Source organism: Callospermophilus lateralis, chromosome 2 (genome assembly GCF_048772815.1).
Source record: "Callospermophilus lateralis isolate mCalLat2 chromosome 2, mCalLat2.hap1, whole genome shotgun sequence".
In the NCBI taxonomy this organism is placed as follows: domain Eukaryota; kingdom Metazoa; phylum Chordata; class Mammalia; order Rodentia; family Sciuridae; genus Callospermophilus; species Callospermophilus lateralis.
Window position 1 is genome coordinate 155,471,904 of NC_135306.1, and position 18,307 is coordinate 155,490,210.

General features: G+C 39.7%; 1 pseudogene; it reads right to left on the reverse strand.

The window, feature by feature from the left end:
- LOC143389199 (interferon-induced very large GTPase 1-like) overlaps window positions 1-8,566 on the reverse strand; it is a 50,129-nt pseudogene extending 41,563 nt beyond the window's left edge.
- Between the last annotated feature and the right edge of the window lie 9,741 nt (window positions 8,567-18,307).

Genomic DNA, 18,307 nt, shown 5'->3' on the forward strand with positions numbered 1-18,307 from the left:
AATGCATGGGGATTTGGGAGGAATATCAGATTAAAAAGCAAAATAAAGAGAAACTTAGCAAGACTCTGTTTCTGAACATCATCTGAACTGTGGCATAAGCCTTAAAATTCATCCCTGATTGTCCCGTTGCAAAGTCAGTGATATTTCTCCTTGAATAGGTTTCAGAAGAGGAAAGAGAATCAGCCGCATATAAACTGAACTTTCTCTTTTCTCTCCCTCTTTTCTGATCTGTTTTTGAGTTTGGAAAGTTGGAGGGAATTCAAACATAGCCCTCTTGCTCCTGTCATTCTTGTTTCTCATTCCTTAAGAGAATGCTATCCAGTCAGGAAGGTTCTGAAAAATACCTCGATTAAGGGGGAAGCTCACTGAAGGTTTATTAAGTGTAAGGCCCTAATGATCATCCCAGGTATAGGACATATAAGGAAGAAAAAGCTGGCCATGGCCGGCATGTAAGGAGCAAGGCATAGGAGAAATAGGCATTTAAACACATTATTGTGAGGCTGGGGATGTGGCTCAAGCGGTAGCGCGCTCGCCTGGCATGTGTGCGGCCTGGCTTCGATCCTTAACACCACATACAAACAAAGATGTTGTGTCCGCTGAAAACTAAAAAATAAATATTAAAATTCTCTCTCTCTCTCTCTCTCTCAAAAAAAAAAAAAGACTTAAAAAAACCCCACACGATTGTTATAAGTACCATCCTTGAACTCTATGAAGACAGCTCTGACCCCCCAAGCAGTTATCTCTTCACCTTTTGCCAACATCTGCACCTTGTGTTTCAAGGTGACTAGTCACATTTTATTCTGTCTGTGTTCATATTCTTTCCATCAGTTTGTGTACATCTTTGAAGAAGAGCTATGTCTCAATCATATTATAAAACTGGGTCCTGTCAAAATTCTAGATATGTAGGCCACATTGACTGTAAATTGCTCTTTTATGGTAGTGAAAATTGGGAAACTTCCCTTGCCCACCTTTAAGAACCTAATTAATTCCTATTAATATATGATATAGGCATTAAAATTAATTTTTAAATAGATCAATAATTGTTGGCCTAGAAATATGTCCATAATAGATTTTTAGAGGAAATGGGATTATAGGAGAGTGTGTATGCTATGCCTTGCTAAACTGTGTGCTTTTATCCTTGAGTCCATGTGCCTGGGAGGATAGCCATTGAAATGTTTCGAGAAGGTGGGATATTTAATATTTTTCCACATTTAAAATGTTTTTGTTTTAACAAAATGCATGTTCTTTATTCAAAAAATGACAAAATAATTAAACGTCATCAAAATTTATTTATTTTATTTTCATTAGGGTCTCACTGAATGATGGTTCTCAATTGGGGCAATACAAATGTTTCAGGAATATTTGGCAATGGTTACAGACATTTTTGGTTGTCATGTCTGCTGGGAGTGCTCCCTGCATCTAATGATAGAGTCTAGGGATGCTTCTAAGCATTCTATAATGCACAAGACAGTCCCCCACAACAATGTTGTCTGGCCCTAAATGTTGACACTACTGAGATCAAGGTATCTTGGAATCTAATAAGGCTTGTTACCACCTGCTGGTAAGAGAAGGCCTGCAACTTCATGAAACTTTAACCAGAAGCTAGATGACAAAGCCCTCAGTAATAAGATGGGAGGCCATAGGAGGTGGTTGTAGAGTTGAAGGTAGGAAAAGAGCAAGGAAAATTCATGTTTTCAGGATGCTCTTACTAAGACCAGTAATTGTTCCCAAGGATAACATTTTGTGCCAGCAGAACCTAAAACAATTACTATTTTCCAGTCTTATTGGGTCTCTAGAGACCCAGAAAACTATGTGCTGGTGCAAGAAAGTCTTTGGGTAAACTTTATAGATTTAATTTGGCAGCTGAAAGTTCAGAATCTCTAATTGCCCCTATAGGTGTCTTCTTAGTACATAGGATGATGAAGCTTTTGCTCTGCCAGGAAAATTTCTAGGCTGAAGCATGTTGGATCAAGGCAAGTAAATCTTCTTGTTTTGGCTCAATTTACCTCCCTCTCATTCCTAAGGAATTCATTTGATAGAACTAGGTTCCTTTTCTTGACTACCCCACCCCCATTTCAAAAACTGGGGAGAAATGTTTATTTTAGTTCTAGCCCATCAGTTTTACCTCTTTTTTTGAAAACCACCAGTTTTCTGGTTACCGTTGACTAATGAGTTGCCCACAGAGCTACTACATCTCATGCTCCTCTGGAATGCTTTCAACAGGGCTGAAGTCCTGTTTTGGTTTGGACACCAGGTATCCCCTGAAACTTCCTGTGTTAGTGCAGGAATAGTCAGAGGTGAAATTAAGATTATAGGAGCAGTAACCTACTCAGTCCATCTGAGTTTGAATGGACTAATTGTGTGTAATTTTAGGCTGGTGGGGCTTGTCTGGAGGAGGTGGGTCACTGGGGTGTGCTGTGGCAGGGTTCATCATCTATGCAGCCCCTCTCCCTTTCTCTCTCTACTCTCTGGCTGCCTTAAGCAGAGCTGTACTCCTCCACCACAACCTTCTGCCTTGGTGTTCTGCCTCACCTTGGTCCCAGGATATTGAAGTTGGCCCACCATGGACTAAATCATTGAACCTGTGATCTAAAATAAACTTCTCCTCCTCTAAATTGTGCTTGTCAAGTATTTTTGTCACGGTAATGTAAAGGTGACTAGCTCACTTTCCTCCCTGCTAGTCATTTCTGGAAGACCTGCATTTTCTCACCCCTTGAAAAGATGATGCTCCATTTCTACAGATGGTGGAAAGAGAATACTATGTAGCCTTTATTTTATTCTTGTGCTGCATCTTTATTATGCACAACCATTGTTCAAATCCATTTGGACATGACAATCTTTACCAAGACCTATAGGAATGTCAATGACCAATTTTTCCAGAAGCAGATTCTGAAAAAGTATGCAAGATATTTCTTAGGGATCAATACCTATGAAAGAAAGGGGCAGAAATAGGATATGTCAGAGGTAGAAAGTGAACTGTGGTGCAGACCTCAGAAACTTTCTTGAAACAGGCTAGAACACTGGAGTGAGGGGGTCTATCAGAGAGAGTATCCTGTGTCAGGCCAACATGGCAGGGACTCTGTGTCTCACTCAATCACTGAATAAAAGTTGTCCAGGAGAGCATGAACTCAGGTAAAGAGGCATTCTGCAAGTGAGGTAGATGTGAAAGGTGTAACAACCGATGAATGGCTGCTTCCTTCACTCCCCTCAGCTGGCAGCAGTCCTTTCTTGGAAGAGGATCTGGGTGGCGCACTGCTGTTCTACCCTAGAGGAGCTGACGAGACTCAGAGTGTAAGGCACCAGAAAAACATGATTGTTTTTCTAGTTCAATGGGAAAGAAAGAAAGATAATTAAACTATGGGGGTGGGGTGTTGTTCCCAGGAGAAAATGGCCTGGTTCCCATCTTCCCCAATTTATTCTATTACCTCTGATTGCCCACAAAATATAAAAACAACTATGATATTGGGCAACATTAGATAGTTGTTGTTAAAGCAACCTTATATTGCTCTTTTTTCTGCCTTAATTCCTTGTGTTTCTCACCCTCTTTTTTAGATTTACTGTTTTCATTCTACTTTATTTAAAAATAATATTTAGAGAAAATAAAATACAGATAGGGAAAATAGCAACATACTTTTGTAACTACTAGTTGGGTTAAAATACAGAACTTGGACTTTACTCTTCATAAATGTAAAACTGATGATTTTAAACTGTACTACAAAGTTATAGTAACAAAAATGACATGGAATTGACACCAAAATAGAAATGTAGATCAATGGTACAGAATAGAAGACACAAGAGACAAACCCACATTAATACAGTTATCTCATACTAGACAAGGCGCCAAAAACATACATTGGAAAAAAGATAGCCTCTTCAACAAATGGTGCTGGGATATCTGGAAACTCATATGCAGCAAAATAAAACTAAACCCCCATCTCTCACCATACACAAAACTCAACTTAGAGTGGATCAAGGACCTAAGAATTAGACTAGAGACCCTGCACCTAATAGAGGAAAAAGTAGGCCCAAATATTTATCACATTGGGTTAGGCCCCTATTTCCTTAAAAGGGCTTCTAAAGTGCAAGAAATAAAATCAAGAATGAATAAATGGGATGGATTCAAACTAAAAAGCTTTTTCTCAGCAAAAGAAACAATCAATGAGGTGAAGAGAAAGCCTGCATTTTGGGAGCAAATTTTTGCCACCCACATGTCAGATAAAGCATTAATCTCCAGGATATATAAAGAAATCAAAAAACTTAACACCAGAAAAACCAAACAACTCAATCAATAAATGGGCTAAGGAGCTGAACAGACACTTCTCAGAAGAAATACAATTGATCAACAAATGTATGAAAAACTGTTCACCATCTCTAGTAATTAGAGAAAAGCAAATTAAAACTACTCTATAATTTCATCTCAGTCAGAATGGCAGTTATCAAGATACAAACAACAATAAGTGTTGGCGATGGTGTGGGGGGAAAGGCACACTCATACATTGTTGGTGGGATTGCAAATTAGTGCAACCAATTTGGAAAGCAGAATGGAGATTCTTAAGAAACCTTGTAAAGGAACCACCATTTGACCCAGATATCCTACTCCTTGGTCTATACCTTAAGGACTTAAAATCAGCATAATGTAGTAACACAGCCACATCAGTTTTTATAGCAGCTCAATTCACAATAGCTAAACTGTGGAAGCAACCTAGATGCCTTCAATAGATGAATGGACAAAGAAACTGTGGTATATAGACACAATGGAATATTACTCAGCATTCAAAGAGAATAGAATTATGGCATTTGCAGGTAAATGGATGGAGTTGGAGAATATCATGCTAAGCAAAGTAAGCCAATCCCAAAACACCAAAGCTTGAATGTTCTCTCTGATAAGTGGGTGCTGATCCATAATGGGGGAGGATGGGAAAAATGGAAGAACTTTGGGCAAAGGGGGCGGGGGAAGGGAGAGGGTATGGAGGCAGGAAAGATGGTGGAATGAGGCAGACAACATTACTCTAGGTATATGCATGACTGCACATATGGAGTGAGGCTACATTGTATACAACCTGAGAAATGAAAAGTTGTGGTGAAATTGTATACAATGAATCAAAATGCATTCTGCTGTCATATGTACCTAATTAGAATCAATGAATAAATTATTTTTTTTTAAAAGAGACAGTTCTTGCTGCTTTGTCTGCAGTGTTGTGGAAAAATACATCATATTGATGTTTACTAAGACGGTTCATGTTCTGAGACTTGGAAGCACACAGGCCATTGTCAACTCTAATGAAGGACACAATGGGGGTGGAGACATAACACATCCGCTGACTCTTGTGACTGTGCTTCCCTTGTGGTGATTTTTTCTTGCTTGCTGCCAACTTCTCCTAATTTGTCTGAGAGACCAGAGAGTGAATTCAATTTGAGAAGTGCAGGAATTTTGCACCAGGAGGCACAGGACAAATTGACAGGTGGATAGTTTGCCCCAAATATATTGTCTGGCAAAATCATCTGCACAGTGAAAAGTGGCCATTTGAATATCCATGGGGTGAATGTGGGGTCTGGGATTAATGGGAAAAGTATTAGTGAGAATATCTCCATCTTCAAAAAAGGATCTTCACAAGGATCAAAAGCCTCATTTTCCTGATTAGATGCACTTGGAGAGACCTGATGTTCTATGTTTTCATCATCTTTGAAGACCAGGAATCTAAGTCAATAATCCAGCATTAGTAGCTTCTGAAGGAAATAGTTGAGAGTTTCTCTTCTAATTTGGGCTTGATGTTGTACACAGAATTCTTGTAGACCAGATGGAAGTCAGCTCTACTCATCCTTTTTGAGTAGTAATGTTCTGGGTTTAGATGCTGTAGTGAGTTTAGAATGGCTTCATTTTCTATCACCTCCCATTTGTTATTTTCATTATCATTTGTTTCCTGGGACTATTTCTTTTCATGGAAGAGAATTTCCAATTCTTTTCTTAACTTGCCCATTTGCAAAGAAGAGATGGTGGCTTCATAATCGCCATCAATGAGTAACCTCAAGTCTCTCTCTAGGTTTTCCCAATCATGATCTGCTCCAAGTTTAATGAGGACATGTGCAACTTCTTTAGATGATAATTTCCCCATATGTTGTCTCGTAAGTGTCATGCATTGCGCCTTCTCTTCTGGAGAAGAACTCTGACTCCAGCTGTGGCTGTTGGACTTGTGAGCACCAGGAATGTGTGGGCCCTGGAGCTGGAAATATTTTTGATGTCTTGGTATTTATTGTAAGCAGTTTGCATTAAATCCAGCAGGAAGTTCAACTTATCACACCCCAGAACATGATGAAAAATATGCTTACCACAGGATATCCTGCACCAGCTGCACTGGAAAGTAGCAAGACCTGTGTGTCTGGCTGCCCTGCTGCTTCGAGGTGATTTAAGAAACTGCTGAGAGCTAAGTTGACCTCATGTGTGGCCTTTCTTTGAGCTTCTTCCACTGTTTCTTGCACTTCACATTTTTTAAGGAGTTTTTAAAAAGATGGACACATATTTTTACTTTATTTATGTTATTTATTTTTATGTGGTGCTGAGAATCGAACCCAATGCCTCACACTTGTGAGGCAAGCGCCATACTGCTGAGCTATAACCCCAGCCACACCTTGCATTTCACATTTAGCATTCACCTCGAAGAGTTCATTCTGGGTTTCCTTTAAAATGTTAATAAATTTAGAAAATGAGAGATTTTGAGTTGTTCTTTCTGTGACTCTGACTGGTAGATCCATTGCATGATGGAGTGAACCGGAGGAAAGTGTGTCACTTTGTTGACCTGGGGATCCAGAAGGCTGCACAACTGTGATTTAATAAATGTAATTTTATGTCTGAAATAATTTTTGCTAAAATTGACAGTGTTTACTAGGAAATTCTGTCAGGCCTATGTTAATCCAAGTGCCATAATGATTTATTTTTTGACTCAGTGTTTGCATGAATTTGATCAGGTTTTGAAGTTGCTCCCAAGGATCAGATATTTGCCAGAATTTTACATCATCCTAGAAAACCCTTGCCTCCTTCCCAGCACTAAGTAATTCAGTTCCCTCCTGGATCTGTGCAGTAAGGTTAGTCAAAGCAGTATAGTTGTCTTTCAGGCAGTTAGCTACCTTAAGGGGATCTTTAAAATCACTTCTTGGCTGGAGAGGATGATGTCCCAAATGGGCACCACCTGAAGTCCCACACCAAGTTTGATTACTGACAACAGGCCAGCTTTCCACTGGATGAGGCCATCTGCTTCTTGCGGACACCTGTCTGGACCACAGATAATTGGACCTTGGTTTTGAGATTTTGTAAATTTTGGCTTTTAGAAGCTCTTTTTGTATATGAGTCTGAAACCTTCATACCTGTAGCAACTCCCACTCCAAAGCCACTGTAGCTGTCCCATATGTAATATTCAGAACAACTGCTGCCTGCTGCTTCACATCAGCCAGCTGGTCACTTTGCAAACCCTTTGAAACAATTTCACCTGTAGATTCCTCCCAGGTGCAGAGAGACTTGGTTAACATGAGAACCAAACCTGTGGAAGTAGTTCTCAGTCCTCTGCTTCAGCAAGGTGAATCTGTCTGTGTCTGCATTCTCATCCAAGAGGCCTTTGTTGTATTCACATTCTTGGAGAGCAGGCTTGGAGAATTGATGCTCACCAATGGGAGAGTGGCATGAGGCCAGGGGGACACAACTGAATTTAGTCGAGCCATAAAGAAGTGTGCTCAGAACTTGCTTGTTGGGTTTCCTTGGATTCTCAATGCTTGCTTTTATTCAATCCAGTCTCTAGTTGAATCCCCCAGCCTCTAGCCTTGGTGGAAGCACTTACATTTTTATACAATCTGGTGAACATGGATTCTTCTTGAAAAGATATAAATTGTTTTGTTTCCATTCTTGTGCTTTATTGAGGGCTAAAGAGGGAAAAATTACTGGGGACACTGAGTAGCTCCTCTCTCTTTTGTATCAGGTCCTTTTGGTTGCATGATTGGCAAATTCCTTGCAGGGCCAGCCCTCCTGATGCCCATCTTGTAGATCTCTATCTGGGAGGTTTGCCTGTGGGTCAGTGTCTGCTTTATGGGACTGAGTTGTCTCTGCATGATTTCCATGACTGCCTGTAAGGGCCTTTCAGGCACTGGCCAGTACTCTTCAGGGATCTCCATGGCTTGCCTCAGCTCTGCTTCTTTTCTCTTTACTGTCTCTTCCTGTCTCTGCCTCCCTTCTGGGAGCAAGTTCCTCAGCTCCTGCAGTGCTTGTTCTGCCTGCTTCTGCTTTCTCTTTATCTTATCCATTGGTGACTTCTAGAACTCTGGAAGACTATTTGAATGGGACAGGTCAAGCAGTCTCTCCAGGGTTGATTTCTCCCATAGATGTTGTACCTGGGATCAGCTTCTGGAAGTTTTTTCCTGTTAAATATTGTAAGGCTTGGGCACAGGTCACACCCAGGTGTTCCTGAAGTTTGTGCAATCAGTATTTAAGATCCAGTCCTACTTCTCTTGGCATCTCTTGGAGATCTTGACTCCTTTTGTCTCGGAGCAGAGCTTCATCTGAGGTGTACTCTGTTGTGGCCATGGCTTTGTGAAAACAGACACTCGGTTACTCTTGACTCTGTCCTGACCAATCTGCCACATAATCAAAATTGTGAGTGTATTAGTGATGCAAGTCCAAGTCCTTCTCATCCTCTGTTTAACTGTTGATATTTACATATATTTTTGTATATATTTAAAAACCATTTTTTTGTGAGGGTGGTAGACATCATTGTGTTCTCAATGTAGATTTTGCTTTTTATTTTCCATGATGAGTTGCAACTTAACAGCCTGATTTTGGCCATTTCTATCACACATAATCAACTACTTGTAAAGCTCGAGACTGAGGGTTGGATTATGAGAACATGCTTAGGTTTGATAGCTTGATGGTTTATTTTTGAAACAAGAGCAATACCCTTGAACTATATTGACTGGTTTCATTCCTATCTCTGTTTGACCTCTTAGGTTATTTAATATTTTTTGTCCTGTATTTTGATGGCATTTTTACCCTAGTTTATGATAGTCACTGACTTCCTGTTTTTCATCTTCCCCTTTTAATATCATCTTTCTATTACATGGACAACTTTATATACCAAGTCCTCTGTATATGTCAATACAAGGAATCTCCTATAACCAATGTTGCAATGGGGCAGCATAATGTGCATGGGGTAGTGTTATGCTGACTACCTCACTCACTCTTTTTGGACAACAAATGAGATGAGATTTCACATGTTCCTGTAGTATTTTCCCATTCAATGTCAGTACCATACTTAGCTAATTGGTATTCTACCCACGTGTCTTCCTATTAATGTGAATTTAGTACACCATGTCTTTTCAATTTATTCTCTTAAATTTGTCTTTAATCTCATCCTAACTTTTCTGTAACAGGGAATCAGAAAGCTGACTTTGCTAAAAGCAATGAGTCTTCTCCTAGGTGTAAAGTTGCCCCATTGGTAACAAGAAGCAGAATAAAGCTGGATATCTGTGCCTTCATTTTGTATCTGACTTCTTGTTACCTTAAGCTTTGGTCAGGTCTCTGCTCAGCTCTGCATGGAGTTATGTTAATGATTTAAGGAGTGTTTATCTAAAAACTAGTTATACAAGGTTATTTAGGTCTATATAAAATATGTCTCAGCACCTTTCAATACTGTGGTCAGACATATTTGAAGGGAGATTTGTAGCAGCCTGTTTCAGATACCTGGAATGGTGCCTGGAGGACTTCAATCATCACCCACTTCCAGGAACACATGCTTGGGAGGCAAACATACTGAGCATCAAGTGCAGATTGCTCCCTCAATTGATAAGGGCATTTCTGGAGCTGCCTCCTCAAAGAATCATTAATGAGAGAATAATCAACCAGACCTGCTTAATTATGCATGCATCTTTCCCTCTGCCTCAATTCTTTCCCTATTTAAACCTGAAGCTCATGTTAGCAAGTTGAAAGAAGGGTTGAGACTGCTAGATCTCACCTTGCCTTCCCAATATGGCTATTGATTAAAGTTTTCTTTCCTGTTTTTTACCATTACAATTTCAGCTTGGTATTTGGGGCAAGTGGCTGGACCTGGTTTGTTGGGGCCCCTGGAGTCAGTCCTATTGCTGAGGATGCTGGCAACACTACCAGGTGTCCCTTAGTTTTGTCTTCATGTCTTTATTAGATGGATATAATAGTCATTCCATCTGCTGTGCTTTGAACATTTGTCCCCTCCAAAACTTAGGCTGAAATTCAATTTTGATTTCACAGAATTAAAAAATTGTGCCTTTGAGAGGGTATTATGTCATGAAGACTGAACCCTCATGGGCAGGATTAATGCCATTGTCAAAGCAAGAGCTTGACACTCTTTTGCCTTTTTGCCCTTCTCCCTTCTATGTGTGATGATATAACAAGAAGCTTCTTTCCAGAGTCTTATCCCTGGATCTTTTACTTTCGAGCCTCCACAGCTGTTGAAATAGGAATTTGGGAGTACAGAATACCCAGTAAGATCTACTGAGTAGCAAAAAGAAAGTAACCAAGAACACTTGGAATATAGGAAACATCCATGAACCTTTGAAATGGAAAACAAGCAACAATAAGCCATGTCCTTAGCTCTAGTCCTTGGTCAGCCTCATTGCCTGCTAAAAGTAACATGATGGGTAGGCACCATGAAAGCTGGTGTCAAATTGTGTTAACTCCACCCTATATCTACCTCTTGTTATGCCTTTAGCTACTGTCCCCTCTAAATATCAACATACCTACCCAAGGGGTTGGTGTCTCTCCCTCTGGAAATGGCCCATGTTCTCTCTTGAGTGTATATTCCTTTCTTTAGTACAAAAGTTTTTCCACAGCCAATATTCTCCCATGAATAATCATCTGCTTTCCTAAATAAATTTCTGTGTCTCAGACTGGTGTGTACTGAAATTCTTTTCCATGTGTGTTAAGGACACCACTTGTTCTGACTGGAGTCCTACACTCTAGGAATTCCTCTGGTGATAGGGAAGTTCACAAATATCTGTTCAGAATTAACTGCTCAGTCTGAAGTGTTCAATTACAGCAACACAGAATAGACCAATACAGAAATTGGTATAGAGGAGAAAATGTTACTATGACAAATACTTAAAAATGTGGCTTAGGAACTGAATAATGAACAGAAGGTGGAAGAACTTGGAGGCAGAGGCTAGAGAAAGCCTGCATTTCCATGAATGGAATATTAAGGCCTTTCTGGTGAGGGCAGATGAAGAGAAGAATTGTAGGGGAAGACTGAAACTTTTTAGAGATGACTCAATTGGTCCTGATGAGAATGTTGGGAGAAATACGGATAATAAAGGCAATTCTGTGAAGTCTCAGGTAGAAAGGTGGAATAAGGTATTGGGCACCAGAGGAAAGGCCAAAGAACTTTGCTGAATTGTATCCATACCCGAGGGCTTTATAGAAGGGAGAGTTTAGGATTTATTTAGTAGGATAAATCCAACTAGCAAAGCTAACAGGTTTTTCAGTTAGTAGCAACTTCAGAGAGAAAAATGTAACATTTACATTTGGGAGGTGATAGCATCTTGAGGGCTAGTTTGGCATTCTTTTGCCTGTTTGCTCTTCTGTCTCCCACTGATACTGCTGGTTACCGGTGACAAGTTCTGCTCCCTCACATGTTGAAGTATAACATTAGAAAAGCACTCCGAAGCAAGCATATAAAGCCAGGGTTTATTTAAAAAGGGGTAACATAGACTTCTCCAGGAGGGAGAAGGGGGCCATAGCTGGTATCCTGGCCTCCCGAGAAGTGAGAGCGTCCTGTCTTTTTCATATGTCCTAGGCTTCCTTTGTTCTCCTGCTCTCTTCCCCATATGGCCTTCCTGGATAAGTGACTAGGTCCAGGAGATGCTTGGTGGGATGGCCAAAAGGTGTGAAGCAGATGAGGGGGCCAAGGTGGTGTGATCTGGGGAGGAACAGGGCATTATTAACAACTCCCTGTAGGGAGGGACAATCCCTGGGACAGGTTACCTTAGCAATAAGTTGGAGCAGGAGCAGGTTATCTTGATAAGGGTGGAGAAAAGCCTCTGAAGGCATTAGCATTTCAATCCCTCTCCAACTTCCTGGACTCAACTCAAATTGACCTCCTTGATCCAATCTGATTTTATTTACCCATCTATACTGACTGCCTGTCTAATTCTGGCTTCATCACTATTTGAAGACATGAGAGGAACAATCGAGAAGGTCCTCACCAAATGCCAGCCACTTGTTCTTGTCTTCCCAGTTTCCAGAGTGGTGAAAAAATTAATTTCTGTTCTTCAAAATTTATCCACTTTTAGGTATTATGGTATGGTTTATGTTATTGTGTTATGGTAGTACAAATGGTCTAAAATAACTGGGGAAAAAATTCATTTCAACCTCCTAGGGTTGGTGGCAGAATTCCTCTCCTTTTGGTTATAGAATGGCAGTTTCTGTTTTCTTGTTGGCAGTTTTCTAGAGACCACTCATAACTCCTAGAGTCTGTCCATAGTTCCTCATCACAAGATTTTCGTCCCCCCCACAGGAGCTTCTTTCAGTATGGTAACTTTCTTCTTCAAATCCAGCATAGAAGAATTTCCTTCTCCTATCTATTAAAATGGAAGCTCAGACAATGTAATCTAAGCCCAGCTGCTATATCCCTTTAGCTGTGCCATGTTCTTTGTCTAGAAGGAAGTCCTAGTACCCACCTACATTTAAGCGTGAGATTCCTCTAAGTTATGGACCCAAAGAGGTGGAAAATCATTGACAGACACCTTGAGGTTTGCCTCTCACAGTGTTCTCTGGTCCCTAAGAGTTCATGTGCCTCCCAAACAAGAAATAATTTCATCTGTCTCAAATTCTAAGAGTATCATCTCAGTATTCACAAACTTGAACTCCAGAATATCCTGTATATCCAGACCAAGTATGGATTAACCTTCTTGTAATTTGTTAACTGTCAGTCCTGGGACACTGTTATCCCCCACGTATGGACTTGTGAAACTAAAGATATATGACATCAGAGTCCAAAAAACCTGACATACAATGATGGGAAAGGTATAGGATAACAGCTGTTGGCATTCTGATAAAAAAACATGGGTGTAGGAGGAATGGAATGAAAAAGAATGATTTATCCATGACAATTCTGAAATCTAGCTGGGAAAATTTCAATCGGAGTTTCTCAATTAGGCTTCCCAGTCTGAGGGTAAAACTCAGTGGTTTATGGTTGTGCTCCTTGGGCTTTGGACATTGCCATATGCGTCATTCCTACTTTTCCATGAAAGGTAGCAAAGGTCCACAGATAAGCAGTTCTATTTGTGTAACTGGGGCATATTTCATGCTTTGATATTAACCATTGCTGTTCTACCACTGTGGTTTCCTTTAAAATCAACATGGTTTTTGCTTCCCCTTTCTCTTCTCCCTCTCTACTCCCTAACTTTGGAGGAAGCAGAATTACCCTTCTTCCTATCCTAGGCTAAGTTATCTGTCCTTAAGCACACACACACCAAGAATGAAGTAGTTGAGATGTTGGGGGATAGTGCCAAAAGACCTAAGAAACAGCTACCTACAAGTGAATTATGACCCTGACAGGGAACACCTGTAAAGTAGTCTTTGAATCATCTTTTAAAAATTGTTCCCACTGATGATCAGAATCACAGCCTCTGGGACACAAGTCCCCTTTTTCCATTGCCAGAGGAGCAATAATACTTCTTTTTCCCTCTTCACCCAAACTGAGTCTTCATTATTGAATTAGCATTGGGGACAAGGACAGATCTTTTGGTAACATTATTTTGCTTCCTGCCAGTAGAATTTTTTATGTGTGTGTGGAGGGACATAACAGCTTCCTGTCATTTTGTACTTTGTCTCTTTTAATTCAAACTAGCAGTGTTTATGCTGAACTCATTTTCTGAAGACATTGTGGGTCTTCTGTGTATTTCTTTCTTTCTTTCTTTTTTTTTTTTTTAGTTATAAATGGACACAATACCTTTATTTATTTAGTTATCTTTTTGTGGCACTGAGGATTGAACCCAGTGCCTCACACATGCTATGGGAACACCCCACCACTGAGCCACAACCCCAGCCCTCTTCTGTGTATTTCATTGGGCGTTAACTCTTGGACACAAGTCATATCTATACTTAATTTTCAGAGAAGCCCTCTCATTTTTGTTCTCCTGCAGGGGTTTTTGATGAACAGTGTCCTACAGGTCCCTCCAGGATTTCTGGTTTGATAGATATCACGGTGCCAAACTCTTATTCCCTTGACAATATTCTTTGTGTACCTGATTATTTTGACCTTTGATATTTCCAAGGCTTTAGCAAAAGATTGCATAATCATACCCAGCAGAGATTTGCCAGGTTTCTGTTCTCTTGACTAAAAGGCTCAGGGTTCACTCCAAGTAAACTGGGCTAACTGGGCTGCACAAAATAACCACACAAGAGACACAAGTACCTTTTTCTTTGGGGTCGCTGTGACGGCTCCTCTGACCTTAAGGGTCCGCAGGAAGAGAGAGAGAGAGAGAGAGAGAGAGAGGGCACTCGCTGACCCCTTTTATTGAGGAGAAGCTATTCAAATGAGGCAAGGGGTCAGGTTTCAGGGGGCTGAGTCTATCTTCATGATGTCCACTGTCAGCAGGTTGACTGACATCTAGGTAGGCCACACCCAAGGGCACAGTAAGAGAAGGGGACACACACAAGGCACTTCAATGGAAGATTCTACCCTACAGGGCAAGGGGTTATATTACAAAGGAACAGGTGAGCGTAGCTCCACACATGGGGCTGTAGCAAGACAAGCCTGGGCAGGAAGACACAAGTCACTCGATCCCTAGAAGAGCAGGGCAGTCTAGCAGCATGGGTGCCTGAGGCCACATCGACCAGCAGGGGAGTTAACTTAGTCACATGCGAGGTTGGTCTCCCACAGAGATTCTTGGTTGAATCTCTTAAATCTAATGTGTTTATCCTTTTAGACAGGCTAAGAAATTCAACATTATATAGTCTTTCTTTTAGTATATAGATTCTTTTCTGGATTTATCTTTCTCCTCTCATATTTTATTATAATCAATAATAATCAATAATCAAAAATCAGCAGCCATCTTTTACATTTTACCTGGAAGTGCCTTAACTGCTTAACCAGCATGACAAGGATCCTCTTCCTCCTATTTCTTTTTTGCAGGGGGTGTACCAGGGATTGAACTCAGGGGTACTCGACCACTGAGCTACATCCCCAGTCATATTTTGTACTTTATTTAGCGATCGGATCTCTCTGAGTAACCTCACTTTTGCTGAGACTGGCTTTGAACTAACCATCCTTCTGCTGGAGCCTCTCAAGCTGCTGGGATTACAGATGTACCACAGTGCCTGGCTATTCCTCCTGTTTTAGTAACATGTTTCTTACTTTCTTCTATGCCTCTCACTGTGCATCCTTTAGTGATTTCAACTTATACTGTATTCAAGGTAGTTTAAACTTTATCATGCTTCTCAAAGTTCTTCTAGTCTCCACCCACTTGATTCGAAGCTGTTTCCAAATTTTTAGGTATGTGTTATAGAAGCTTCAAACATCTCAGTGCCAAAAATAGGTATCATTTTTCATATTACTATGTAACAAATTAGCAAAAACTCCTGAGCCATTATTGGGGACCTGGAAGATCAAAACCAGATAACTTGTAAGGAATAGATGTTCAAATTGGGTTTGGGAGAATTTTTCAGTGGCACAAGTTATAATACAGACAGGACAAAGAGAACAGCCCTAGGGAGTTAATCCCATTAAAATAGTATAGTATGGCTGTCATTTGAGAATATATATAACTTCTAAGTTACCCATTATCACACACAATTTCATGTTTAGTTGGTAGAAGGAACTTGGAGCTTAAGGAGAGTCAGGAGTTTAGCTGGACTTTCAGCACATGCAATTCATTAGGTGCCTCCTTCTCTTTTCAGATGTGAAGGCAAATTTGCTGATGTTTCTGGCTAAGATGGGCTTAGGAATCAAATCACCTAGGAAGCTGACAAATGAATCAAGTAAAACAACATGAAAAGACACACCTTGAATGGGATGAGCAAGGTCTAAGAAGAAGGGGTTCTAATAGGACTGGAATGAAAACACAGGGAAAAGAGAAGCTCTCTGTCATCTCTAGGGTACCATGAAGATTAAAAGTGGAATTGCAAGGCTGAGCCTCGTAGTCAAGTGTTTGTATTCATGGGCAGATAAACTACTGATGGTGTTCAGGATTATAAAGTCCTCACTCTATGCCTGATTTAACTAGTGCATTTGTGTATAAAACAGACTTGGTTTTAAGCCAATGTAGAGCTAAAAGTCTGAGCTAATAGTTCAAAGCTGTGATTCTCAATCTTTATTTGGGGTTGAATCACAAGGAGATTAGTTTGTAAAATGTGGGTCCTTCTGGGCATGGTGGTACAGACCTGTAATCCCAACTACTCAGGAGGCCAAGGCAGGAGGTTCACAAGTTTCAGGTGAGCCTGAGCATCTTAGTGACATCCTGTCTCAAAATTTTTAAGAATTTTAAAATTGCTGGTATAACACTTGCCTAGCACATGAGAGAGTGACAACTTAAACTCTAGTACTAGGAAACAAACAAACAAACAACAACAACAAAAAACCTCATACACACACACACACACACACACACACACAAACAAAAACAAAGAAACAAAAAACATCTCAAAAAAATCCAAAAAGCAGATTCCTATTTTTACAGAGATTCTGACAAGGAAAGTCTAGATATTGTTTAGGAATTTATTTTTCATGAATACCTAAAATTTTTTTCATTTGATAAATGCTATCAAGTGGTCAATTACATTTTGGGAAAATGCTGTCCTAAACAGCTACTTTCAGTGGAGAAAATATGGTAGTGTAAAAATACATATATTTGCAGGACATGAAAACCACTGATCTGAGATTATTTGCATCCTAGTTTCACTGAAGTATTCTTTCTGGAGAGTATTTGCATACCAGAAGCTTCAATTACTATGTTAAAATGTTCAGTGGAAGGGTGTTCTGAAGTTTAGACTCAAGGATAAAGAAATGAAAAATGAGAACTATAAAGAAACATCCAGCATAGATCCAGCAATGCTGCCAACTCTGAGTGACTCTGCTATGATTCTGAGGAGAGATTAGTAAGAAAACGGGAGAAAAAAAATCATGTTAACCATATAAGAACATTTTCCAGAGCAATATGGTCTGATTCTTCATGTTGAAAATATACATCAAACATTCATCACGAAAAATAGCAACAATAATTTTATTATTTTGTTTATATGTCCAGATAGAAATTACCTACTCCTAGAATAAAGAGAAAAGTCTCAAGTGGAGTCAGGCATGGTGGCCCACACTTGTAATCACAGTGGCTCTGGAGGCTAACACAGAAGGATCACAAGTTTAAAGTCAGCCTCAGAAACTTAGTAAGGTCCTCAGCAATTTAGCAAGACTCTGTATCTAAATAAAATATAAAAAAGTGCTGGGAATGTGGCTTAGTTGTTTTGTGCCCCAGGTTTAATATGGCATCCAAAAAACAAAACAAATAAACAAACAACAACAAAAGTTTAGTGGATACATTAAAGAGCACATTGTTATTTCCAGAGTAGTTAAAATCAGACTGATATGGGGATGTCAGCACCAGCACTGATACTCTATGATAATACAGAACCATTTTAATATTTTTAATGAATATGAGTTGAAACCTAAGATTATATAGATAAAAAATTTGTAAAAGAACAAAAAAAGTATAAATAATTATTGTTGTATAATGTGGAAATTAAAAACTGTTAGTAAAATCCCAGCTAGTTTAATGCAGGAAATGGTGTTGCATGAATGAGGATAAAGTTGTGTGTGTGTGTGTGTGTGTGTGTGTGCGTGCACACGTGCGTGCACATTTGTACATGTGGTGAGAGTGAATATGTGTGAATTTGATAGAGAATGAATTTAATGTATTGAAAGTCAATGGAGAGTACTCATGACACATTCAAAACAAAGTGAGACATCCTGACTTAATGGAGTAATAAAATGAAATAAATCTCAGTAAGTACCACAAAGGTAGGTAAGAAAAAAATACAAAAGGATCGAGAAAACATGAATATACATAAAATGAAATGGTGGGAAATAGCCGAGGTTTCCACATCTAGGTATATGCCAATATGTGCACATATGCATCAAGACACATCCATGAAAAAGTCCATGGCAGCACTATTCATAAAAATCACACAAAACAACCCAAGTGTATATCCACATCCAGATGAATATGTAAATTGTGACACATTTATACAATACAATGTTAATACAACAATGAAAACCAATATCATGGCTACACATAACAATATGGC